This window comes from Oryctolagus cuniculus, chromosome 9 (genome assembly GCF_964237555.1).
Source record: "Oryctolagus cuniculus chromosome 9, mOryCun1.1, whole genome shotgun sequence".
Taxonomy (NCBI): domain Eukaryota; kingdom Metazoa; phylum Chordata; class Mammalia; order Lagomorpha; family Leporidae; genus Oryctolagus; species Oryctolagus cuniculus.
This window is the reverse complement of record NC_091440.1, coordinates 93243174-93271156: the sequence shown is the minus strand read 5'-3', so window position 1 is coordinate 93271156 and position 27983 is coordinate 93243174.

Genomic DNA, 27983 nt, shown 5'->3' with positions numbered 1-27983 from the left:
TAGACTGTGATATAGGCATTTTTAAATTCGCTATAAATATCTGTTTGGGATGAGAATCACGTTCATTGCACACTTCCATATGAAACAGCAGAACATTTAAGGGGATTAATTCAATCAGGACTGATTCTGTATGATCAAGATTTGACTTTGGACAGTCTTAGGTATGAGTCAGCTTTTCCTTACCATCATGAAACACCTGAGGCAAGCTAGCATTATAAAGAAAAGAGGCTTATTTAGCTTCATGATTCCGGGGGTGCAAAGTCTAGGGGTCTTATCTTGGCAGTGACCTTCTAGCTAACAGAGTCCCAGGACAGCACAGAAGACCACATAGTAAGGGACAGGAAAAGTGTGTGTCTGTATATGTCTTTATCAGACTGTGGTCTCTGCCTCTCTGCTTATAAAGCCATCAGGATTCTATCATCAGGCTCCACCTTAATAACTTCAGCTAATCTTAATTATTTTCTGAACACCCCACCTCAAACCACTTCAGTTGCATTAAGTTTCTACCTGTTTAATAGTGTTAACTTATGAATTTGGAGTTTAAATTCCTCCATGAATTTAGGGCCCCGATTAATACAAACCATACCACTTTGTAAGGATAAATATTTACTGAGCACACAACATGTGTTAGGCAACAGTGCTAAGGACATTTTATTTTATTCTTATTCTTTCTAAATATCCTACATTACAGGCAATAGTATTCTTCTCACTTAAGAGATGGGGCCAATAGCCAGCATGTTTTGTAGTCTAGTAGAATTCAGACTTTCTCTCAAGTGGCAATAGTCATTAAAAATCTCTGATTTTGTTCAACAATTTATTTATTTGAAATGCAGAGGTATAGAGCAAGTTACAGAGACAGAGAGGGGTCTTCCACCTGCTGGTTCACTCCCCAAATGGCCACAATGGTCAAGTCTGGGCCAGGCCAAAGCCAGGAACCTGGAATTCCATCTGGGTCTCCCACATGGGTGCAGGGGTCCAAACACATATTCCGCTGCTTTCCCAGGCTATGAGCAGGAAGCTAGATCAAAACAGAGCAGCTGGAACTCGAACTGGAGCCTATATGAGATGCCAGCCTCACAGATAACCCACTTCACCATCATGCTGTCCCCTCTTCTTTGTAAGTGAAAACATCGGCTCACTTGCAAAAAGCACCAGGGGTTTGACGAGTGACTTAAAGCACCCCAGAAACATCAATTACTGTGGAACAAAGACCAAAGAGCAAGGGTGGATTGGTTCCACCCACCAACCTGTAGCCCACAGGCAAGCCTCACAAACAGCTGGAAAAATCATTTGCCCTTCACACAGCAGTGAGCTGCACTCCTCTAGCGCAGGCTTGTTCCAAAGCTGATGTTTTTCTCTGGTCTTCCTGCCAAGAGGTGGGGAAGCACAAGAGAAGCCCCGGCCAGCGCCAGCGGAGGTTCAGCCCCGACCAGCCAAGGATACATTGGGCTCCCGTCCCGCAGTGCTCAGCTGCGTGGTGGAGAGAGGGTGGGACACTAAGCCCCAGACTTCCGGCTCTACATCGCCACCATGGGAGAGGTCAGCGGACCCACACACATCCCTGTCTTCTCTGCAGTGACTTTCCTTGTTCTCAGAACCTAGAAGCAGACTGATAGGAGCTGAGGTTCAACATTCAGTGCGGCAAGTCCATGATAAACTTCCCAGATCAATATTTCATCTTCCTCTGTCCATGGCAGGGTTCATTTCAATGTAGGATTCTCTTGGCCACCTGAGTTCAACTTCCGTATCAGTCCCACCCATGGAAAAGGAAAATGACTGGGGAGTCTGGAAATGTTCTGAAACTCTTTCAATGACAAAGAACCACATTCTTTCCTCACTATCTTCCAGGAAACCATTTATCTTTCTGCTGTTGGGAAAGCAGTTTCCTATGTGTTTAGAAATGGCTCCAAGTGCCTGCGCGCACACACACACACCCCATGATCCGTTGGCTGGCAAGACCTGCATCTGTGCTGCTTGGGCTTCCTGGAATCTCTTTAGAATTTAGCCCAAGAGAGACATGAAAATAAAGTTTATGTATTGGGTTTCAACATGTATTTGTTACCCGGGACTATCAAAACAAATCACCGTGAACTTGGCCAAGTCTTAAGTCTGGGTATCTGCAGGGTCCTGTTTGCAGACTCTGGAGAGAATTCTTGATTGACTCTTACAGCTTCTGGTGGCTCCAGACACTGTTTTCCACATCACTCCAATCTCTGCCTTCTTGGGCACCTGCATTTCTCCCCCTCTCTCTGTCTTCCCCTTTTCTGTCTCTTGTAGGGACATTTACCATTGGTTTTAAGATCCACCCTAATCCAAGATGATCTTATTTTAGGATGTTTACTCTAATCACATCTGTAAAGAACCTTGTTGCAAATAAGGTCATTTTATGAGGTTCTGGGTTGATATATTTTAGGGGAGATATCACTCCAGTCACGACAACCCCTTATTCCCATGACATGAAAAAGACAGAATTTTTCATTAAAAATGTAATTATTTGAAGCTAAATATTTCAAAGATTAAAACAATTTGGCATTTTTGTAGCCCAAATCCAAATTAAAGAAATGGTAGTATTTGCCATATTTATTATTTTATTTACTTTTTAGAAAATAGACTGCTACAGATACAACATGCCTAATCTTATTCCTTGCCAACTCATTCCAAATAGAGTCACCATCCCTAAATACGATTTTACCGTTCATTTATATAATTTTAGGAACATAAAGGTCTATTAAAAGGTTGATAAGGAAATTGAATTGAATGATAAGTTTATTTATGCTAAATGTATTTTGAAATCCAGACAGTTTTTCCAGAATGCCTACTTTCTTTGAAGTTTTTGAAGACCTCTTATATAAGCAAGATGATACAAGAAAACCTACTTAACTTATTTTAGGCTATTGGATCTGAAACTTGAGAGTCGGAATATTTTCTCTCAGCATTAGAATTTTATGGAATATTGTGCCATAGTAATCTTACAATATTGTGATATCGAAGGGGGTAATTGTGTGAATGGTCCACATACACCTTACAGCATATGTGATTATGAGGCAGAATATTCCTTAATTTTCTTCCAAAATAGTTCCTCTACTGCTGTGCTGTGATTCTGAATATGCCTATGCCCACTGTTTCTAAATTAAGACTGTGTTTCAATAATCATCACTGTATTTTCTTTTCTAGAAGAGAATGTATAAATAACTTTTTTATGGGCCTCATATTAGTATTTGTATGGTCTTACTTGAGCTTACTATGCTGAAGAAACTTATGTATCCCATTCTATCATTATACCCAAATGACCACCAAAAAAAAAAAAAGTAGCTTCTGATATATGACTAATTTTCCTTGGACCAGAGATGATGGCACAGGCAAATGGCCTTTGTCATGCAATAGCAAACATTTCAGCACAGCTCCTTTATCTTGTCCCATGATACAATGCAACCAAGGAGGCAGCTAAGCCCTTTAAAAATTGCATTATTCAGGAGTTCAAGTTTTCATAGCCTGTGTAGTCCATATTCCATACAACATGAAGTTCATATAAACCAGAAATGCTCATTATATTTTACCATAATCCTGAAGACTTTTGGCATTTCTCTGGACTCTTGTTGATATAAAGGCCCTGTGCTGCTGAACAGATATTTATTATGTATAAACTTGCCTAAGCTTAGGTCACTAAATATAAATGTATCAAACTAAATAAGAGTGTACCAATAAATGTAAAATAACAAGAACCAAGGGAAAGAAAAGGGATTGGGAAGGCGTGTAAAGAGTAGGGTCGAGTGAATTTCACCAGAAATGCTGGTTTATATAAAATCATTGCCGTTGAGCCACCAAAGTAATTTTGAGCTTCTTGTCAGCAAATGCAGACAAAGAATGCACTACATGGTGTGAATTATCTGATAACTGACAGCTCACTAATTCTTGACAAGATGCATTTTCTTTTCCTTGACATATAAATGCTCAATAAAAATGTCTCAGATAAATATGAAGTAATTTATTCTGGTTATTCTAGAACCAGCTGTGCCTTCAGGAATAAGAAATAATTTTGTCAAGCTCTTTCTTTTTTACACTGACCTTCAGTGGAAAGGAATAACAGAGAATGATGGCTCTGTAAAGGATACTCTATGGAAAACTAAGGGACTAAACTACAAGCAAGTGATTTTCTGAAACCCTAATTGAAGCAGTAATAAAGATTTTGAAATCTAAAAGAATATTTAATATATGACATGCTTTTATCTTGGAATTTTAATTTCCTCACATGGATTTTTAGCAAAAGCTGAAAAATGATTGTAATATAAATATTCCATGTTTTTGACCAAAAGAAAAGGCAAAGTTTGAGATGCCAGGAGTCAGATGACAAGCTGTTAAACAAGAAGACTGTCTTGTATTCCAATCACCTTGTACATACTTGTGCAGCAAACGCTCCCATAGGCAGAGTCATACTTCTCCAAAAGAATAACTTTAGATCAACTCAAATTGCACCAATAGGACACCTCCTTATCAACTCCTAAATTGGGTAGACATTTCACACAGCAGCTAGCCCACCACATGGGGCCTGCCTACATCCCAGATGGAAGTGCCTGGGTTCGAGCCCCAGCTCTGCTTCTCATTCAAGCTTCCTGTTAAGCTTTATGAAAGGCAGTGGGGACAGCTCAAGCATTTGGGAACCTGTCAAACACATGCCAGAACTAGACTGAGTCCCCGGAACTTGACATCAGTCTGGCTCAGCCCCAGTTGATACAGGCATTGGAGGAGTGAATCAGTGGTTGGAAGAGCTCTCTCTCTCCCTCTCCAATCCTCCCTCTCTGCCTTTCAAATATAATGAAAATAAATCAAAATTGGAAAAAATAAATTATGGCTAGTGATGTTGAATGAGAGGCTAGGTCAGAGAAACATAGACATGGGAGTTACTAATTGTTCTTTTCTACTAAAATTACCTCTGGTTTTTGGCAAGAACAGCGTGCAGAGAGCGCCACTGGGTTGATGAAGCTGCACATTCCATCACCCCCACGTAACTGGATGAGTGCTGTTGAACATGCTGTGTAGTATCAACCATTTGGATAATGCTGAAAATTTTCTGCCAATATCAACTATTTTGGTTTGGGCAGCAATTTGTTTTTAATCTGTTCTTAATGACAGATACTGATAAATATGTTCAATTTTCCTTTGCAATCAGACCTGAAATGTGATGTAAGATCAAGTCATCAGCAAAGAACAGAGTGTTTTTTAATATAGCTTTTAGTAATCTTGTGCATCTATTCATATATTCAGCAAGCACTTATGTCTGATATGTATATACTAAGGGTCATCCTCCGTTCTGGGGACACAAAGACAGAGTGTCTGCCCTCAGCAGAGTTTCAGATGATTGCAATACAATGTCAAAACTGTTGAAACAGATAATTTGACAACAAGAAAACAACAAATAGGGAAAAAATTCAGCATGAGTGAAAGGCTGCAGAAACAACATAAAAGCAAATCAGACCAACACAGTTGGCCAGAATCTGAATTATGACATACAACAACAAAGTATGCTCAAGGATATATAAGAAGAACTAGAAAGACTGAGGAGGGAATTAGTCAATATTAAATTAACAAGATGCACATTAAGCCTTGTGGGAGACGAGATGAAGATCCTGTCTCCTGGCTTCGGCCTGACACAACCCTGGCCATTGCAGCCATTTGGGGAGTAAACCAGTGGAAGGAAGATCTCCTTCTCTCTCCATCTCCCTATCCCCTCCCTCCTTTTGTGTAACTCTGCCTTTCAAATAAATAAATAAATCTTAAGCAAAAAGAAAAAGAAGAAAGAAAGAAAGAAAGAAAGAAAGAAAGAAAGAAAGAAAGAGAGAGAGAAAGAAAGAAAGAGAGAGAGAGAGAGAGAGAGAGAAAGGGGGGAGGAAGGAGGGAGGGAGGGAGGAAGGAAGGAAAAGAAAAAAGACGCTGGTCAGGATACTTGGGCTTAATACCTGATTCCAGCTCCTGTCTTCAACTTCCTGCAGATACAGACCTTGGGAGGCAGTGGAGATGGCTTTCGTATTTGGGTTTCTGCCAGTCAGCCATGTGGGAAACTTGGGTTGTGAGCCTGGCTCTTGGCCTTGGCTCTGCCCGGCCTTAATTATTGCAGGTATGTGGGGACTGAACTTGCAGATAAGAGCTCTCTTTCCTCTTTCTCTATCTATCTCTCAAAACTTTTTAAAAATATTTAAACAAACATAGCAAGCAGAAAAATATAATATCTATAAAATTAGAAACTCAAAATTACCATGTCTAATCTAGAAATTAAATAGGACTGAAGAAAGAGTGAACTGAAAAATCATTTTAAAAGAGCTCCCCAGAATGTATTGTAAAATGTGTAAATGAAAAATTTATAGAACTGGAAGACAAAATAATATATTTGACATATACAGAGAGTTCCAGGAAAAAATGGAAAATGTGAGTGAATAGTTAAAGAGATATCTGATGAGGATATTTAGAGCACAGATATTAATGTCAGATAGCCTTTCAAACAAAAAAATCATTTAATTATGAAACAAAGCTTCAACTCAGCAAAAATATATAAAGTTCTATTTGTTTTTTTACAGGCAGAGTGGACAGTGAGAGAGAGACAGAGAGAAAGGTCTTCCTTTTCCGTTAGTTCCCCTCCAATGGCCGCCGCGCCCATATGGCATGCCGACGCTACAGCCTGAGGATTAACCTACTACGATACCATGCCAGCCCCAAATAATTGGTATCTTGCATATCACATCCTCTTCTGAAAAAACAGTGGGTTAGAAATCAATAAAACAGCAAATAGCTTACAAAGCAAACAAGAACACATTTGGAAATTTCAAAAATCAGTGTAGATGGCAAAATCACAAAGAAAAAATGTACATGTGTAAAACTGAATGATAATGAAAATTTCATGTACCAAAATCTTTTTACTTTTAAGTATCTCATAAATTTGTATGTTGGAAGAAATACAGAGATTTAAATTTTATGAAGAATACAGTCTCAGAGGAGATAAAAATTGAGAAAAACACCAAGGGCCTTCAACGATTTTGGTACATGGGTTTTCAGATTATTCTTTAGATTCTTTTTTCTTATCATTTATTTTTATTATTAATGAGAACAGATTTCATGTATTTCATAGAATTCTAAGAACATGATACTTCCCTTCTTCTTTCTTCCTCTGTCTCTCCTTTCTTTCTTTTATGTTTTAATTTGTGCAATAATATACTTTCAATTATAATTAATTTTATACCATCTTTTTAATAAATGGTATAGTACATCACTAAAAATGAAAAACAGACAAGGATCTAATCTTACGTTATGACATTTTAAGCCATAGTGTTCTCTATCAAAGGACTCTACCCATCAGCAGCTCTCAGTGTAATACACACTGTACCTGTTCTGAAGTTTCTGTCTTGTCGACCAAAAATCAAAGACAGAAAACCAATTGATGAGCACTAGATTGTCAATAATTTAATCAGGCCCTCTCTGTCTGACTCTGGCTTTCTCCTCATCATCAAGGCCACACTGCTGTGGCTCAGCTCTCAGACCCTTGCCTTGCAAATGATCTCACTGCGTTTCAGGGCACTACCCATTCTCCATAAGAGTCATCGTCCCCAAAACAACAATAAGACATCTGATTGGGCACGTTCTTTGCCTGAAATCATTTCTTGGCTCCTGTCTTATTTTCCTATGACTGATGTAACAAATTACTGAAACATACCCACAAGCAAAAATGAACAAGTTAAAAGAAGATAAATTCACTTTCTTTCATGAGTAATCATGAGTCTCATTGGGCTACAATCCAGGTCTCAGCAGAACTGCGTTCCTTCAGGAGACTCTAGGGGAGGATCTGTTCCTTTGACTTCTCCAGCATCCTTGGGCCACCCACATTTCTTGGTGCCTGGCCCTCTTTGTCCATTTTCAAAGCAAGCAGTAATAAGGTCAAGCCCATTCATCTCCCTCTGCTACTTGATGAGACCATTGTGATTATATTGAATTACCTAGAAAATCTAAGATTATAGTCTTAAACTAAAGTCAGTAGATTAGCAACATTCTTCTATATAATGGAACCAGATATATTTATAGATTTAATAAATTAGGATATGGTTATCATAGGGGTGCTATTATTTTGCCAACTGCAGCTCCTTTTTGTCAAGATCAGCTCATATATTTGTAAGATTAAGAAGAGTGTATAATGATTCATTAGTGTGCAGTAAAATATTAGAACTTTAGTTATGAAATTTTACATTTTTGTCACATGAATAATTAAAATTAATTAATTTTATTTGTATTTAACCCTAATTTTTAAAATCATAATTAACATATACTCGGGTATAATATGTATGTATGTGGGAACACTTGTTAATAGATGTTTCAGGGTGGAAGTTGTGGCACACGAGTTAAGCTGCCACTTAGGATGCTTTATCTGATTGCATGGGTTCGAATCCCACCTCTGCTTCTTATCTGGCTTCCTACTAATACACAGCCTTGGAAAAAGCTAATGATGACACAAGTACTTGAATCACTACCCCATCTGGGAGTCCTGGTTGGAGTTCCTGGCTCTGGGCTTTAGCCTGGTGCAACCCTGGCTGTTGCAGGCATTTGGGAGAGAGAACTAGTGAATGGAAGTTCTATCATATACCAATCTATCTATTTTTGTCTATCTATATTTATCTTTCATCTACCTGTATCTCTGTCTTTGTCACTTTGCATTTCAAATAGATAAATAATTAAATATTTTTAAAAGATACTGATTCGATATATTTCAGAAATTAACATAAAGGATAAAACTTAACCCCACTTTTGGGTCTAATTACTCAAGAAACTGAATTTGTGATAGCAATTTGTGTGTGTAGAGCATACATTGGACAATTTTTGCATTAAATACATGTTGGAGAGTGAAGAGAGTAGAATTGGGTAAGAGTAGTTCATCTGCAATGCACTCACAACAAAAGTGTCAACCGATGCCAGGGGAGCTCTGGAGTTGGAATGGCCTCACATAGCTAACAGACCTTAAAAGAAGAGGGCGGTGTCTTGAAACAGCCATGAAGCAGGCACTGAATGCAGATACAGTCGTGGAAGGGGTATGGGCTTAGACAGGGCATTCTATTCTACTCAGGCAAAGCTATCCACACTCCCAACTGCTGTCACGTATGTGAGTGTCCCATTCCTAAAGAGCAATCCAGAGTGTACAACAGCCACTACAGTGCTCAGCTGGATTTATGATCAGAGCAAACAACAACTCTCCTAACTGGGCCATCTGATCTCTTCACTTCCTCCCTCCTCACTGCCTTCTTTAGCACCTTCCCGAATCACAAAGAAGGAGAGGCCATCCCAGCTCTGCAGACTGCTCTTGTTGCTTCCCGGGCAGCACGCTTTCCTCTGCTCAACTGCCCTTGCTTCATCTGTAAACTCAACAGTTCACCTTTCCTGAACCAACTAAAATGCTATTTCTGGATCTTTCCAAGACTTCTCCAGGAAGAATGAATTGGCCAGTCTTCTGTCTTCCTGCAGTATTTGGTTCATACAGAAAGTATGGTACTCACCAATCATACAAACTCCTCTGATCTAAAATAGCTGTTCTCCCAAGCTGGCTGCAATATGCTTTGTGCAGTGGCTTTGACTTATTTATCTTCACATTTCTACTGCTTAGCAAAGTGCATGGGACATATAGTGTTCGATAAATACGTGCTGACTCACAGCAAAAGAAGAAAATACTGAAAAATGCTAACACCAAAATGTCTAGACTTCTGCCTAGGTGTTCCTGAGATTTTCATGTGAGATAAACCTTATCCTGTGCACTGCACTATCATGAGGGTAGGCACTGGCAGCAATTCAGGGGCATGTTTGAAAGAAAAACAAAGCACTATCAAATAGTGAAACACTAGACTCGAGTTTAAGGTACTCACTCTTAGTTCTGCCCCTTAATATGTATGTAATATTGGCCAAATGATTCAGCCTCTCTAGATTGCACTGTTTAATCTGTAAAAGCTGTTAAATCTGATGAATCAGATGTGTTTACAGTCACTTTTTTTTTTTTTTTTTTTTTGACAGGCAGAGTGGACAGTGAAAGAGAGAGACAGAGAAAAAGGTCTTCCTTTGCCGTTGGTTCACCCTCCAATGGCCACCGCGGCCGGCGCACCGCACTGATCCGAAGCCAGGAGTCAGGTGCTTCTCCTGGTCTCCCATGGGGTGCAAGGCCCAAGCATTTGGGTCATCCTCCACTGCACTCCTGGGCCACAGCAGAGAGCTGGCCTGGAAGAGGAGCAACCGGGACAGAATCCAGCACCCCGACCGGGACTAGGACCTGGTGTGCCAGTGCCGCAAGGCGGAGGATGAGCCTTTTGTGCCGCGGCGCCGGCCGACAATCACTTCTAACTCTAAACTTCTGTAGTTATCTTCCTTCTTCAGTGACTCATCTCTCTTTAGAATGTTTTCATACTGAACTTACTCTAAATTGCCTGATTTTTTATTCATTATTTTATCCTATTAAAATAACTCTACCTTTATAATACACTCTAGTAATTAAATGAAAAATTTTATTATAATTTTTGAATTTTCATATCTGTGAACAACTTTATTTTGTTATATTTTCATACCTTTTTTAAAATATCTCAGCTTCTGGTGTTTTCAGTTTTTATTTTGTCATATTTCTGAATTATTACTCATTTTACATTATAGTAATTTCCAAAAAAGGTTATTTTTACCATAATTGCTATAAAAGTGAATTCTAGGAGATTATACTATTAAGTATAATTCTATTTATTGCAAGGTACAGGGCTACTGTATTTTATCTTTCAAAATAAGAAAATATATTCTACATACATTATGATAATATAATTCTGAGTTAAAATATTGAACAAATAAACATAATACCCAGGATATACCTGTCCAAGATAACTTTTTAACTATTATTCATCGGTTTGAAATGCAGAGTCACAGAGAGAAAGAGAGAGAGGAAGAGAGACAATTTCCATCCACTGGTTCATTCCCCAAATATCTGTAACAGCTGGGTGTGGGTCAGGCCAAAGCCAGGAACTTTATCCAGGTCCCCCATGTGAATGGCAGAGACCCAAGTACTTGAGCCATTATCTGTCTGCCTCCCAGGACGTGCATTCTCAGGAAGCTGGATTGGAAGTGGAGGAGGGACTCCATCCCAAGCACTCTGACATGGGATGTGGGCATTCGAAACAGCGGCTTAATGAGCTGCACCATGACATCCACCCCTAAAACACAATTCAAAATATGATTATAGAGTGACATCTGTAAAAAATAGTAAAACATTTTGAAAGTCCCCTTTTCCACAAAAACCAAGAAGCACTGGAAAAATTTTCAGAAATCAACTTTTCAGAACTATGGAATTTAAAGACTTGCATCAATTTAAGAAAACATAGAATCAAGAAAAAGTGACTGGCACATCTCAGTAATAACACTATAACCCTATCCTTCTTCTCCAACTCCATGACAACCTTGAAAACTAAACTCTGGATTCATACTAAAAACCAGTAGCCTGGCATCTACTGGAGGGTACAAAATTAGATTTGAGATCCTTCAGAGAGAACACCCAGAGAACTATCATTACTTTAACTTTCTTATGACTCTCGAGAAGACCTTGCAAAGTGTTTTCACTTGATCTGACTCAGAGTTTTCCCACTGTGACAAAATCTTCCCTCTATAGAATTTGTTGAAAACAATCATTAGTAGCTGGTGTACATTTTGGCTTCCTGAAGCAGTGGATAGTCATTGCGGCAAACAATCTGCTATACAATGAAACTTAAAGGGACAACTAGGAAATAGGGTTTTATAAGCAAATTTTAAGTGCTCTGACATATTGCTAGGACCACAGAAGCCTGCATGCATATGTAAGACTGTGTGAATATTAAGGACAAATGTGAAAAGGCACTAAGCCTTCATTTCTGGCTAACCTGGAGGATTTACATGAACACCAAGTAAGGTTATGGCCCGCATGAACAACAGCCTCTCAGCAAAGACAGGAAGATTTTTGTTTCAGTTATTAAAAAGCAGATATATCCAACCATCAACTCGCCAATAAGCTAACTTGACATAGATTCCACTGTATAAACACACAAGAATACAGACTTTATGGAATTAACCAAGAGCTAATCATGAACAACAATAAATAATGAGGGAGAAGAATCTCATCCTCACAGTTGCTAAATTAAATTTTTTAAAAGTCCAACTTTTACAAAAAAAATTCCAAGATAGGCAAAGAAACAGCAAAGTAAAATAACAAAGTATAGCAGAAGGTAAAAATTAGTGAATAAAATTGTTCTTGAGAAAACCCACATATTGGACTTACTAGATGAACTTCTAAATCAGCTATCTTTATATAGTCAGAAAACTAGAGGAATTCATGTCTAAATAACTACAAAAAAGTACAACAAATGGTTCACCAAACAGAGGAAATAGAAGTGATATACACTACTTGAATAAAAATTCCTTAGGTAAAAAGTATAATAAGTAAAATGAAAAATTCACTAGAGAGATGCAAGCAGATCTGAATAAATAGGGTCAAGAATCAACAAACCTGGAGCCGGTTTAATTGCGTAGTGTGCAGTGCCGGCATCCCATAAGGGCAACAGTCAAGTTCTTGCTGTTCCACTTCCAATCCAGCTCTCTGCTATGGGCTGGGAAAGCAGCAGAGGATGGCCCAAGTCCTTGGGCCCCTGCACCCGCATGAGAGACCTGAAAGAAGCTCCTGGCTCCTGGCCTCAGATCAGCACAGCTCCAGAACTTGTGGCCAACTGGGTAGTGAGCCAGCAGATGGAAGACCTCTCTGTCTCTTTCTCTCTGCTTCTCCTTTAAATAAATCTTTAAAAAATTAAAAAAATAAACAAACCTAAAAAAATTGATTGAGATTATTCTCTCAGAAAGTTAAAAAAAACACATAAAACAGTGTCAGAGACTTATGGAACACTGTCAAATGTGTCAACAGATATAAAATAGAATTTTTGGAAAGAGAGGAGTAGCAAACATATATAAAAAATAATGGCCAGAAACTTCCTAGATTTGCTTTATTAATCTACACATCCAGACAATTCAATGAATCTCAAGCCTGATAAAGACAGACAGATTCATGCTGAGACATTTCACAGTCAAAATGTCAAAACCCGAAACAAGCAGCATTTTAAAAGTTAAAGTTACAGAGAGTGAAGCAGAGACAGAGAGAGATCTTCTGTCTGCTGGTTTACTCCCCAGATGGCTGCAAAGGTCAGGACTGAGCCAGACTGAAGGCTGGGTCTAGGAGCCAGGAGCCTCATCTGGGATGCCCATGGCAGGAAACCAAACTTGGGCCATTTTTTGTTGCTTTTCCCAGACAATTAGCAGGGAGTTGGATCACAAGTGGAGCAGCTGGGACACGAACCAGAATTCACATGGGATTCCAGCATTGTAGAGGGCAACTTTACACAGTATGTCACAATGCCGGCCTCCAAACATTATCTTGAAAGTCACAATAGTAAACTGATTCATCACATACAAGAGATCCTCAGTAAGATTGGTAGCAGACTTATCAGAAACTACTGAGGCTAAGAGACACCGTGATACAATATTCAATGTGATAAAAGGAAAAATTTGTCAAGCAAGAATTTTATATACAGCAAAGATTTCTTTCAAATAATCATGAGAAACCAAGGTATTTTCAGAAAAATGAAAACTGAGAATTTGTTGCTGGCAAGAAACAGGAGTTACTTGCACAGAATTGAAAGATACTTGGCAGTAACCACATGAAGAAACAAAGAACATCAATAAAAATGAAACTATAGGTAAGACAGCATAAATTAACTTTCAGATTGTAACTGTTATTCTCTTGGCATAAAAGATAAAGGTATAAGCAATAGTTATAAATCCGTATTGATGGACAGTCAATGGATCCACATGTTATTTGTGCATGATTAAGAATATAAAGGAAGGCCGACACCACAGCTAAATAGGCTAATCCTCCGCCTAGCGGCGCCGGCACACCGGCTTCTAGTCCCGGTTGGGGCGCCGGATTCTGTCCCGGTTGCCCCTCTTCCAGGCCAGCTCTCTGCTGTGGCCAGGGAGTGCAGTGGAGGATGGCCCAAGTGCTTAGGCCCTGCACCCACGTGGGAGACCAGGAGGAGCACCTGGCTCCTGGCTTCGGATCAGCGCGGTGCGCCGGCAGCGGCACACCTGCCACAGCGGCCATTGGAGGGTGAACCAACGGCAAAGGAAGACCTTTCTCTCTGTCTCTCTCACTGTCCACTCTCCCTGTCAAAAAAAAAAAAAAAAAAAAAGAATATAAAGGAAGAGATAATTTTGTCATATAGAAGCATGAAATTTTTTACTGTTGAAATGAAGTTGTTATTAATGAGAAATAAATTGTTATAAATTAATATTTTACTTTATAATCCTTGGTACAACCAATAAGAAATAAAATATTCAAATAAATTATAAATAAATCAAATAAGCCACTAGAAAATATCTATTAACCACAAAGGGAAATAGTAATAGAAGAATAAAGGAGGGAAAAGACATAAAACATGCAGAAAACAAAAATCACAATAGCAGACATAAAATCCTTTTTATCATTAACTGTAATTTTTTTTTAATTTTTATCATTAAATCATTTAATTTTTATCATTAAATGTAAATAGGTTTTAAATAATTAAAAAGCAGAGATTATAAAAAATTTGATTTAAAGCATAAATCAACTACACACTTTCTATGAGACACACATTAGAGTCAAAGGCACAATCAGGTTGAAATTAAACATATCCAAAAAGATATATCATGAAAAAAACAAATGAGAGTTTGAAATACTAATATCAGACAGAATCAAATTTGAGAAAAAAATTTGTTATTAGAGACAGGAGGAACACAATGACTGAAATAAGTTGCTATAAAAATAGACATTAAAATTGTAAGTATATATGACCCTAACAACAGAGCTTGAAAGAAATGTTTAAATCAAAACCAACAGAACAAAAGTGAGAAACATATATTTTTACAATTTTAATTTAAGATGTCAATACCATATTTTCAAAATGAAATATGTTGGAGACAACCAACAAACACAATATGAACAAGAAATGAAAGGTTAAGAACTCTGGTATGGGCTGAATTGTACCCTGCTGAAATATTTGTGTTGACATCTTAAACTCCATTACCTCAGAATATGACTGTATTTGGGGAACAACCTTTAAAAATTATTATGGTAAAATAAACTTATTGCGATGACCATGGGGTTCTTCTCTTTCCCTTTTATTGATTTGTTGTTTTATATTCATTGATTTTCTTATATTAACCACCTTAGCATTCCTGGAAAAAATAATCTTATATAGTTCTGATGTCTATATTTTCATAGGTTGTTTGACCTCAGTTTGCTAGTATTTTATAAAGGACTCATTTGTGTCTACGTTCATTATGAATACTGGTTTTCAGTTTCTCTCTCTCTCTCTCTCTCTTTCTTTGTGTGTGTGTGTGTGTATTTATGTGAAGTCTAGCTTGGACTTCAGGACAATACCATTCTATAATGAATTGGGAAGTGTTTCATTCTCTTTGCATTATTTTTTTCTTTTTTTTATTTGAATGACAGGGAGAGGAAGAGGAGGATAGAGAGAATCTCCCACCCATTGTTTCTCTCCCTGAATGCCTGAAACAGCCAGTGCTGGGCCACACCAAGGCCAGGAACCTAGAACAGATTCCAAGTTTTCTATCTTTTTTTGTGTGTGTATTTTTTTTGACAGGCAGAGACAGTGAGAGAGAGAGACAGAGAGAAAGGTCTTCCTTTTCCGTTGTTTCACCCTCCAATGGCTGCCGCGGCCGGCGCATCGCGATGATCCGAAGCCAGGAGCCAGGTGCTTCTCCTGGTCTCCCATGTGGGTGCAGGGCCTAAGGACTTGGGCCATCTTCCACTGCACTCCCGGGCCACAGCAGAGAGCTGGCCTGGAAGAGGGGCAACCGGGACAGAATCCAGTGCCCCAACCGGAACCAGAACCTGGTGTGCTGGTGCCACAAGGCGGAGGATTAGCCTAGTGAGCCCGGGGCACCAGCCCAAGTTTTCCACATGGGTGATAGGGACTCTAGAATTTGAGCCATCAGTTGGATCAGTTTTACTGCAAATACAATGTTTTGTGAAACTTTGTTTTAAACTTTTGTCAAACAAATTGTAATTATTTAATACTGTAGTTTTAATGACTTTGTGACTAAGAATTTACGTGAGTGAAATTGAATATCTTTTCATTTGATTATTGTTTATAGACTTTACCTATTTTCCTGCTGGACTATTGTCTTTTACTTTTTATTTATTGATCTTTTTTTTTTTAGTACAGCCATTGAGCTTTTAATTATAATATAAATTAAAAACATGTTATCTTGGAAAAATTAAGATAAAAATGATCAGTATAGAATCTTTTTTTAAAGATTTATTTATTTATTTGAAAGAGTTACACAGAGAAGAGAGGAAGAGAGAGGTCTTTCATCCACTGATTCACTCCCCAATTGGCCACAATGGCTGGAGCTGTGCCGATCCAAAGCCAGGAGCAGGAGCTTCTTCCAGGTCTCCCACGTGGGTGCAGGCGCCCAAGGACTTGGACCATCTTCTACTGCTTTCCCAGTCTAGCAGAGAGCTGGATTGGAAGAGGAGCAGCCAGGACTAGAACTGGCACCCATATGGGATGCCAGAGCTTCAGGCCAGGGCGTTAACCCACTGAACCACAGCACCAGCCCCAGTATAGAATCTTATATCAGGTGAAAGTATTTTCAAAATTGTAAGTATATAAAGATATTTTCATTTAAAAAAAAAAATGAGATCATTCACCCAGACCAAGTGAGGTTTATCTCTGGTATGCAGGGATGGTTCAATATATGCAAAATAATAAATTTGATGCATAACATTAACAAACTGAAGAATAAAAACTATATGATTATCTCAATGGATGCAGAAGAAGCATTTGATAAAATGCCACATCCTTTCATGATGAAAACCTTAAGCAAATTGGATATAGAAAGAACATTCCTCAACATAACCAAAGCAATATGTGACAAACCCACAGCCAGCATCTTGCTAAAAGGGAAAATTTGAAAGTCTTTCCACTACAATCCAGAACCAGACAAGAATGCCCACCATTGCTATTAAATATAGTTCCTCTTAACAATGTTTTTGCTGAATTCAGTAAAGTTTGATATGTTTTATGGTCACCTTGATTCATTTCAAGGAATTTGTTGATTTCCATTTTGATGACTTCTGTTATCCACTGTTCATTTGGGTACATACATGTTGTTCAGTCTCCATGTGTTCACATATTTACTACATTTTCTTAATTTGTTCATTTCCATTTTATTGTGCTCAGAAAAGGCCACATTGTATGATTTCAAATTTTTTCAATTTGCTGAGTTTTGTTTTATGGCCTAGCATATAGTCTATCCTAGAAAAAGCTCCATGCACTGATGAAAAGAATGTACATTATGAAGCTGTGGGATCAAAAGATCTGCAAATATCAATTAAATCCATTTGGTCAGTATCGTAGATTAGCTGTGGTGTTGTTTCATTGTTGATTTTTTTAATCTAGTGGCTCTATCAATGAAAGTGGGATGTTGATGTCCCCTATTATTATTGTATTGCTGCATGTCTCCCCTTAGAACCATTAATATTTGTTTTAAATAGCCAGGTGCCCAAGTGTTGGGTGCACTGTTGCTGTTCGCAAGAAACACACCTCAACAACAATTCATACAGACTAAAAGTGATAACCCACTAACCTATTAATTCATTAATCCACATATGTATTGATCCATTCATGAAGGCATATTCCTCCAAATTACCTTCCAAAGGTTCTACACGCTAACGTATGATTTGGGAGATTGAGTTTCCAGAAAATGAAATTTGGAGAAAACATTCAAACAATAGCACCAAGTAAGATTTATGAGATAGACTCACAGTGGTTTGCATTCTCTGAAGACAAGTTTCTGTTCAAGTAGAATAAGGATTAATCTGAGTGGTAAATGCCCAATTAATTCTTCCCAATTTAAGTAGCCAACATTGTTATAGTAACTGAGTTAATGAAATGTTCTCTTAATTATGAACATGTACCTGATCACAACACAATTGTTGAAATGAATTGCAAATGGATTTTCCAAATAACTACATCTCAGAGAGTTAGTCATATTCCCTGGAGCTTTAAGCTTCCCACTACACAATAGAGAACACCTTGTTACTCTCATTTCAGAACTGACAAGCCTGCTCTATAAGATATTTCAAATTAAGGTAGTTTTGAAATCAGGAAAAATATTTGAAGCAAATAAAAATGAGATAAACTTAGAATGTGTCTCTACTGCCTTGAAGTCTTGTAGTGAGTTGAGTAAAATGGGTGAGATGAAGCTGGTATTTGATAATGGAAGATCAAAGATTAGTGTGTAAGGGAGAAAAAGAATGAAAATACCTGTTAATGAAGAGGGTCTCCACAGGGCTCAGGAGCTCTCTGGAAAATGAAATGGTGTCCACACTCTGATGCCCATGGGTCCTCCTGGCCTGTGTAAACTCTGATAGTGAAGACAGGGGGCATTAGAGGACTTTTCTTAACTGCTTCTGGAGTAGGGTAAACTTGCCCAGAGAAGACAAGTATAAAAAGCAAGAGACAAGGGAGGAAATAAATCAAGGCAACTGGAAGTCCAAGACACAAATGACTCATTTACAGAAGACGGAACAAGTTAAGTGTTTCCTCTAAGCAAGAAGAAGCTCTAAAATAGAAGTGGGATACTGGCCAAGTGATGAAGGGGAGGAGGGAAAGAATTAAGTGAAATTCAAATGCTCCTGTTGGAGTAGCAGTGCGCTTGTGATCTCAGAATCAGTGGTCTGGGTAGGCTACATCTGTGTGAAAAGAAGGGTCTCTGATTGTGGGAGGAAGATATTGAAGCAATTTTTAAGAATAAGTTTTTAATTCAGAGTTTCAGTTTGCCTTGTCCAAATGTGTTTACCATTTCAAAATGCATTCCTTAGTAACTATATAACAAATTTTAAATGTCTATAATGTACGATAACAAAGTCCCTTGAGCCTGATTGTTTTGTTTATTTAATTTATGTTTTAAGGAATACAAATTTCATACAACTTGAGGAATATAGTGATTCTTCCCACCATACCTGGCCTCCCACCCACACTCCCATCCTTCCTCCTCCTCCCTTTCCCATTCCCAGTCCCATTCTCCATTAAGATTCATTTTCAATTAACTTTGTACAGAAAAGACCAACTCTATCCTAAGTAAATATTTCAACAATTTGCACACACACACACAATTTAAAAAACTGTTTGAAAACTGGTTTTACAGCTAACTCACTTGAACCTGATATAAAGAAAGAAATTCCATCTTTAAGTTCAGTTTTGTCTCTTGTTCTTTCTCATGTTACTTTTTTATCTTTCTCTCTTTTTCAGACAATTTGTCAATACATGAGTGCTCGTGTATGGAAACTTAAATAAAGTAGTGTTGTATGTTACTTCCCAGGATTTTAAGTTATGTGATTTTACAAGTAAATGAAATCTTCTTTTCTATACAATAGTGGTGAAAGTAACAAAATGTAGGGTAAAGGGGATATGTTTAAAGAAGACTTGTAGTAATTTTAACAACTTTTGCTGAATGACAGGAAATTTATCTTCGATGACATGACTCAAAGAAACTCAAACAAAGATGATAAAATTAAATGTGAGGATCAGAGACTTCAATATCTAAAAGGAATATTGATATTCCCACTCTTTAGCTTTGGTTAGCTCTTTACAGAATAAGCTCAGCTGCATGGAGCTATATGCTATATCCTGCACCCCAGCGCAGTCCTGGGACAGAGAACTCATACAGTGTTTCCTAAGATAATCATGCTTTTTCAAGCTCTGACAGGATATAGTATGTTCCTGTTTGTCAGATGAACCCAAACGTACACTGGGTGTCTAAGGCCACCACAAAACACACCAAATCCCAGAGTTAAGGGAAAGAGTTTATTGACTGGGAAATCCAACAGGCTGGAGGGAAGGGGTGAAGAAGAAAGAAAGAGGGGTGCAGAGAGAGAGAGGCCAAGAGAGAGAGATAGCATGAGTTCAGGAAGCAGATCCTATTATATCTTTGCAGGAGGCAGAGAAATAGGACTAGCCAATGCTGTTAGGGTGGGAGTGGAGCTGACACCTGTTAGTGTCATGGTTGGGCCATTTGTTCACCCGGCTTCTAGCAATGGCGGTAGGGGCTAGAGCCAAGGATGGTGTCCAGGGCATAGATCGTGCCATAGAAAAGACTGTGCCATTTTACTAACAGGGTGAGCCTCTTCCAGAAAACAGAAATTAAAGGATTCAAATACTGAAATTGCAAGACATTGTAGTGAAGTCACCATCACTATGGAAAGCATGTCCACCTAATCTGAAAGATTATCTATAAATTCCTCAATAGCAGATGAGATTGCTTTGGTTTTTATTTCTGTCTTTCATGAGTGGGAGGAATCATAGTTTCTAAATGTCAGTTAAACTCAATGACTGGGTCTTCCTAACATGTGAGTGTTTCAATCTACAAACCCTTTGAAGGAATTCCTAAAATATGAATCCATGAGGTCAATAGAGACACAAGAAAAATGGAATGCACAATAAGAAAATACAACCACACAATACCCTCCCAGTGGGTTTGGAATGCAGAGTACTGGGAAAGTGCAGATCACCGGAATGTGACAGGCAATGTCTCTGTACCATGGATGTGGACAGTGTGCTCCGGAACTCTCTTCTCCTCCTCTATGCTCCGAACCTGCCTGCTGCCTTGTACCTCGGCTGCCCCAGTGTGATAGGTTACTTATCGGGTTCAAAGTGCCATTTGAATATGTGGGGTAAGATAGTCCATCATGCAGTAACCACTTCTGACATCGATCCAGTTCCTAACCTGTCTGACAGACAGACCCTCATGATTTTTGGCTCTTTGCTAATTCCCCTGAGTCATTATCCTTTCATTTAAGCTAGGTGCAAAACCAAACTCCAGAGAAACTAGGTTCTGTCTTAAATCCTCCTATTAATACTGTTAAATCCTGCTACTAAAACAATGACAAAGTTTGGAACATTTGTACCACTCATACCTCATAACCTCCCTGTAGTGACGAATAATTGGTTATTTCTACAAGTCATTTTCAACTCAACCTCTTAATTAGATGTGGCACCATCACTTCCTTTCTTATTCTTAGTAGCTACAGTTTAGAAGCACATTAACAGAGTCAGATTTCTCTAGGTAAGCTTCCCATCAGTTTCGTTCCCATCTACCTGGATGTATACATATCCTTCCTCCTATCCTCCTATACTTCCTGTTTGCAGTCCATCCCCTTCTGTCTCCTAATGGATTTTACTCCATAAATCAATGCTTTATATCCATTGGTCTTCAAACTTCAAATCACTGGTTCAGAAATCAAGAGCTCTGGACTTAGACAGGTCTGGGTTTTGCTGAAGGCTTTCTACAGATTAAAAAGTTGACTTATCCAGGGGAAATTGATGGGCATCCGGATGTGAGCCATGGTACCAATGCTTATTCAGAAAGCAGGCAGTGGAGTAGAATTCACAGAAACTATGCAGTATGGGCGAAGAGGCATAGAGAAAGCAAGGCAAGCAAGGAGAGGCATGGTCACCATGATTGGAAGAAAAAAGAATTTTAAGACTAATGGGGAGGCTGGCGCCATGGCTCACTAGGCTAATCCTCTGCCTTGCAGCGCCGACACACCGGGTTCTAGTCCCAGTCGGGGCACCGGATTCTGCCCCAGTTGCCCCTCTTGCAGGCCAGCTCTCTGCTGTGGCCAGGGAGTGCAGTTGAGGATGGCCCAAGTGCTTAGGCCCTGCACCCCATGGGAGACCAGGAGAAGTACCTGGCTCCTGCCATCGGATCAGCGCAGTGAGCCGGCCGCAGCCTGCTGGCCGCGGCGGCCATTGGAGGGTGAACCAATGGCAAAGGAAGACCTTTCTCTCTGTCTCTCTCTCTCACTGTCCACTCTGCCTGTCAAAAAAAAAAAAAAGACTAATGGGGAGAGAGAAGAGAGGGAATATGAGGGTAGGAGTTACATGTAAAGATGATTTTTAGATAGTTTTGATGAATAATGGGTGATTTCTCTATCTCTATCAGTAACAATCTGTTAGGCATCATTTCATTAAAGTCAGATCTGCTTTGACTATTATAACATTTAGGACTGAGAGAGGCATGTATAGAAGCCCAATAGAAACCCAATTAACCCAAATTATTTGGGGTTATGGAAGCATTTGTTTATAATTGTCATATGTGAAGCATAGAACAAGTAATAGTAATGTGCAGTGTATAATGTGAATAACAGGTGCCTAAAATCCAGACCAGGAGTCAGGGATGGGGTCCCATAGGCTCCAGCATTTAACCTGGAAAAGAAAGAATGAGTGGGACTCCACAAAGCACATTCTCTATATAAGCTCATCATTGATTGCTAGCAACAAACTACCATAGACTTGGTAAATTACACACACACATACACACACACACACACACACACACAAAAAAAAAAAAAAAAACCAAGAGATTTATTTTGGACTACAGTTCTGGTCCAAGCTGAGATGGGGCTGCATCCCATGATGGCCTTGTAGGTGGCGCATATCATGTCATGGCAAGAGACACGATGGTTGCATGTGTGTGCTGGACTCTCCCTTTTCATACGAAGTGACCAGCATTCAGTCACTGGGGCAGGACTTCCACTCAGGTGCCCTTATCTCACCTTGATCACTTTACTCTGAACACCATACTCAAACTCTGTTTCCCCTGTAAGGCCTCACAGTGGAGATTCTATTTCAGCATGAGGGTTTGGATAGGACAAATAGCTATCAACACATAGAACTCTGTAAGCCTAACCCATAAAATGGAGATAATCTTCTTTATTTCCTTTTAAATTTTCTTGTGAGAGCCAATAAGAAGCTGACATAAAAAGTACTTGGTTCACATTTCTGGAACATTAGGTTATTGTGAATTATACTGATATCAATATTAATGTATAAATATTTGTTAAAGTCACTGTTTTCGATTCTTTGAGTATATATTTCTGAATTATAAGATTAACTTTTTGAATTTAAGACTCATTTCCACAGACACTGAACCATTTTACATGTTCTCCATAGTGTATGAGGGTTCCTACATCTCCAGACCCCATTAGCATATTTATGTAAATTTTTCAATTTATACTCATTCTTGTAAGTATGAAGCAATATCTCAATGCAGTTTTTTACTCACATTTCTTCAACAACATGATGTCTTGGATCTAGTCTAGCCAACTAGTGTGGCTAGTTTATATTTTCTTTGGAGAAATGTTTACTGAAGTCCTTTGCCCAACATTTTAAAGATTTATTTATTTATTTGAGAGGCTGAGTTACAGACAGAGAGAGGGTAAGACAGAGAGAGAGATCGTTCTTCTGCTGGTTCACTCCCCAGATGGCTGCAACAGCTGGAGCTAGATCGATCCGAAGCAGGAGCCAGGGGGCAGGGGCCCAAGCACTTGGGCCATGTTCTACTGCTTTCCCAGGCCATAAGCAGAGAGCTGGATCAGAAAAGGAGTATCCAGTACAATACCCGGCGCCCATATGGGATGCCAGTGCCATAGGCAGAGGCTTAACCTATTATGTCACAGTGTCAGCCCCATTTTGCCCATTTTAAACTGAGGTATATCTTTCTGATGCTGATTTGTGAGAACTTTTCATGTATTATAGATACTAAATTCTCATCAGATATGATTTAAAGATTAGTCCCAATCTAATATTGCCTTTTCACTTTCTTAAGAACATCATTATAGGAAAGTGGTTATTTTTGATGAAATTCAGTTTATCTCCTTTTTCTTCGATTGATAATAATCCATTGACAAAAATATGACTAAAAAAATTTTCCCTTATTTTTTCTTCTAAGAGTTTGTGGTTTTTGAGTCTGGGTTATGGCACAGCAGATTAAACCAATGTCTGCGATGCGAGCATCCTGTAAGGGACCTAGCTTGTGTCCCAACTTCTCTGCTTTCAATCCTACTCCTGGATAAGGCACCCAAGAAAGCAGTGGAAGATGGCCCAACTGCTTGGGCACCTGCACCCATGTAGGAGACCTAGATGAAGCTCCTGGCTCCCGGCTTTGGCCTGGCCTAGCCAGGGCTGTTGCAGCCAACTGAGGCGTCAACCTGTGGATGGAAGATCTCTCTCTCTCTGCCTCTCCCTCTCTCTCCATAACTCTACATTTCAAATAAATAAATAAATATTAAAAATAAAACAATAAAAAATTTAAAATGAAGTTTTGTTATGAATCATGTTGAATAAATAGATCACTATGAGCAATAGTGCTAGATTTACATTAAACCTTCTAGTCCAGGATACATTCTCATCTATTTATGTCTTCATATTTCAGTCTTAGGTTTGCAACTCGTTTGTTCACTTGGTTACATTCATCCCTAACTATTTTATACTTTGGAATGCTGTAGTAAATGCAACTGTTTTCTTAGTTTCTTTTTTTTCCAGAGTATTCACTGATAGTAAATACAAATACTGATTTTTTTGTCTGTTGTTCTTAAGTCCTACAATTTGCTGAGGTTGTTTAATTAGTGCTAGTCATTTTTTTCTGTATTTGTTGGAGTTTTTCCATATATATAGAATCACAGTATCAGTGAATATAGCTTACTTCTTCTGTTTCAGTTTAGATACCTTTTATTTTTCTTTTCTTTATCTAACTTTTCTGAATAAAGCTTCCAGTACATTACTGATTAACAATGACAAAAGTGACATTCTTATATTGGTTCTGGTCATTGAGTAATATTTTCTATCTTTAACAATGAGAAAATTTTCTATCAGTTTTTAATAGATGTACTTGCTCAGGTTGAGTATGTTTCTTTCCATTCCCAGTTTTCTGGGTATTTATGAAAGAATGTTAGGTTTCTGTTAAATTCTTTTTAATTTTAATTCACCATAATCTGGCTCACAACCCTCAATGCCACATTGAAACAATATTTTTATGATGTGTGAATGGGTTTCATAAAGGAACACAGAATTCTGAAAACTTGGAGTTTTATGAAAAATATTTTCCACAAGATATGAGTAAAATGGCTTTAATGAGTTAGCAGCATCAATTGGAAACCTGAAAATATAACACTATGGTATCAAAACAGAAATCCATGAGGAAAGATTAGCTGAGGTAAAAAGTTGCAAGATAAAATGAAAAAAATTGAATATATTAAGAAAAAAATTCGATACAAAAAGGAAAAATACAAAGGCAGGATCGGAATTAAAATAGAAATCAAAATACCTAAAGGTGGCCATTGTTGTGATGCAGTGGGTTAAAGCCCTGGCCTGAAGCATCGGCATCCCATATGGGCACCAGTTCTAGTCCCAGCTGCTCCTCTTCCAATCCAGCTCCCTGCTATGGCCTGGGAAAGTGGTACAAGATGGCCCAAGTCCTTGGGCCCCTGCACCCACGTGGGAGACCAGGAAGAAGCTCCTGGCTCCTGGCTTCAGATCGGCGCAGCACCGCCCATTGAAGTCATCCAGGGAGTGAACCAGTAGATGGAAGACCTCTCTCTCTCTCTACCTCTCTCTGTAACTCTGTCTTTCAAATAAGTAAAATAAATTACAAAAAAAAAAAAATACTTAAAAGCAGAAGTCCATGTCCAAACATTGAAATATTGATATAATCAAAATACTTTTTCTTTTTTTAAAAAAATATTTATTTATTTGAAAGAGTTACACACAGAGAGAAGGAGAGGCAGAGAGAGAAAGAGAGAGAGAGAGAAAGAGAGAGAGAGAGAGAGAGAGAAGTCTTCCATCCGCTGGTTCATTCCCCAACTGGCTGCAACAGCTGGAGCTGTGCCAATCCGAAGCCAGGAACCAGAGCTTCTTCCAGGTCCCTGACATGGGTGCAGGGGCGCAAGGACTTGGACCATCTTCTACTGCCTTCCCTTGCCTTATCAGGGAGCTGGATCAGAAGTGGAGCAGTCAGGACTTGAACAGGTGCCATATGGGATGCCGGCACTGCAGGCAGCGGCTTTAACCACTATGCCACAGTGCCAGCACCATGAAATAGTGTTTTCAAAATGAAGAAGGAAAGAAAAAAATGGCAATAATAATAATATAGTGGCTAAACAATGGATATTCAACATGAATGTTATAGTTTTTTATAATGTAGAACAATTGACACACAAAATATTTTTATTATTTGGAAAAATGTCGGAGTTATATAGCTTTTTTTTTTAAACCTGGAAACCTTTTGTTTAAGGCATACACACTTCATGCATTTCATATTACTTTTTAGGAACATATAGTTTTAAAAGTTGATTGGGGGGCTAGCATTGTAGCATAGCAGGTTAAACAGTGACCTATAGACAAATATGAAATGACTGTTGGTATAATCAGATTAAGAAATTTTTGAATTGTCATTAATATTTTATGGAGTTTAGATAACAAACCACATATCCAGGAAGCTTGGAAAACACAAAGCAAGATAAATGCCAAAGGAAACTAAATCTATGTATAACATATCCAACCCTCATTAAGTCAAAGATAAAGAAAATGTCCTGGAAGAAGCAGGAGGAAGAGAACATCTCATTTACGGAAGAGGGAAAGTAAGAATTACATTGACAATCTCATCAGAAACAGTGCAAACAAGAAGAGAAGGGAAATAAATAATTAGTCTTGAAATGAAATAGTCATCAGCCCAGAATCTTGTTCCCTATGAAATTATCTTTCAGTAGAAAAGTATTAAAGACTTTTTCAGTGAAAGAAAAATGGAAGGAATTTGTTATCAGTAGATTTACCTGGTAAGAGATGTTGGAAGTTCTTCAGAGATTAAAAAAAAATCATATAGGTCAGAAACTCAGATCTACAGAAACAAAGGAAAAGCATTAGTGAGTGAATAAGTGAAGATAAAATAGAAATCTATTTTAATTGCTAATTGATCTACCACATAAGAGTTTATTCAAATTAATTATATCAATATGTATGATTATATGTATTTGAGGTTTTACTCACTTTATATATATATATATATATATATACATATGATACAAGAGATGGAAAGATGGAAATTGGAATATATAGTTCTTTTAAGTATTCACACTAATTGTAAAGCAAGTTATTTATTGTTTGAAAGGGGACATGGATTATTTGTAAATATATATTATAACATTAAGGAAGCCACCAAATAAAGTAGAAATAAAGAAATCTAATTGAAAGGCTACATAAAGGTAGTAATTGGAAATATTTTTTAAAATGATCTAATAAAACCCAAAAAGGCTGAGAACAGTGTAGAAAAGCATAGGAATGAATAACAAAAAAAAAAGTAGCAAATAAAGTGGTATTAATTCTAACTGTACCAGTAGTTATTTAAAGCCAACTATCTAAATATGCTGCTAAGTAAAGAGGTTTCAAAGAGCCTGGAGCTGCAGCACAGTGGGTTAAGCCTCTGGCTGTGCTGCGGCATACCACATGGGTACCAGTTCATATCACAGATGCTCCTCTACTGATCCAGCTCTTATAGCCTGGGAGGGCAGTAGACAATGGCCCATGTCCTTGGGCCCTGGCACCTATGTGGGAGACTAAAAGGAAACTCCTGGCTCCTGGCTTCCAATCAGCCCAGTTCCGGTTATTGTGACCATGTGGGGAGTGAACCAATGGATGGAATATCTCTTTCTCTGTCACCTCCCTCACTGTATCTCTGCCTCTCAAATAAATAAATAAATCTTTAAAAAACAAACAAACAAACAAACAAACAGGTTTCCGGCCGGCGCCTTGGCTCACTTGGCTAATCCTCCGCCTGCGGCGCCAGCACCCCAGGTTCTAGTCCCGGTTGGGGTGCCAGATTCTGTCCCAGTTGCTCCTCTTCCTGTCCAGCTCTCTGCTGTGACCCAGGAAGGCAGTGGAGGATGGCCCAAGTGCTTGGACCCTGCATCCGCACAGGAAACCAGGAGGAAGCACCTGGCTCCTGGCTTCAGATCAGCACAGCGCACGGGCCATAGCAGCCATTTGGGGGGTGAACCAACAGAAAAGGAAGACCTT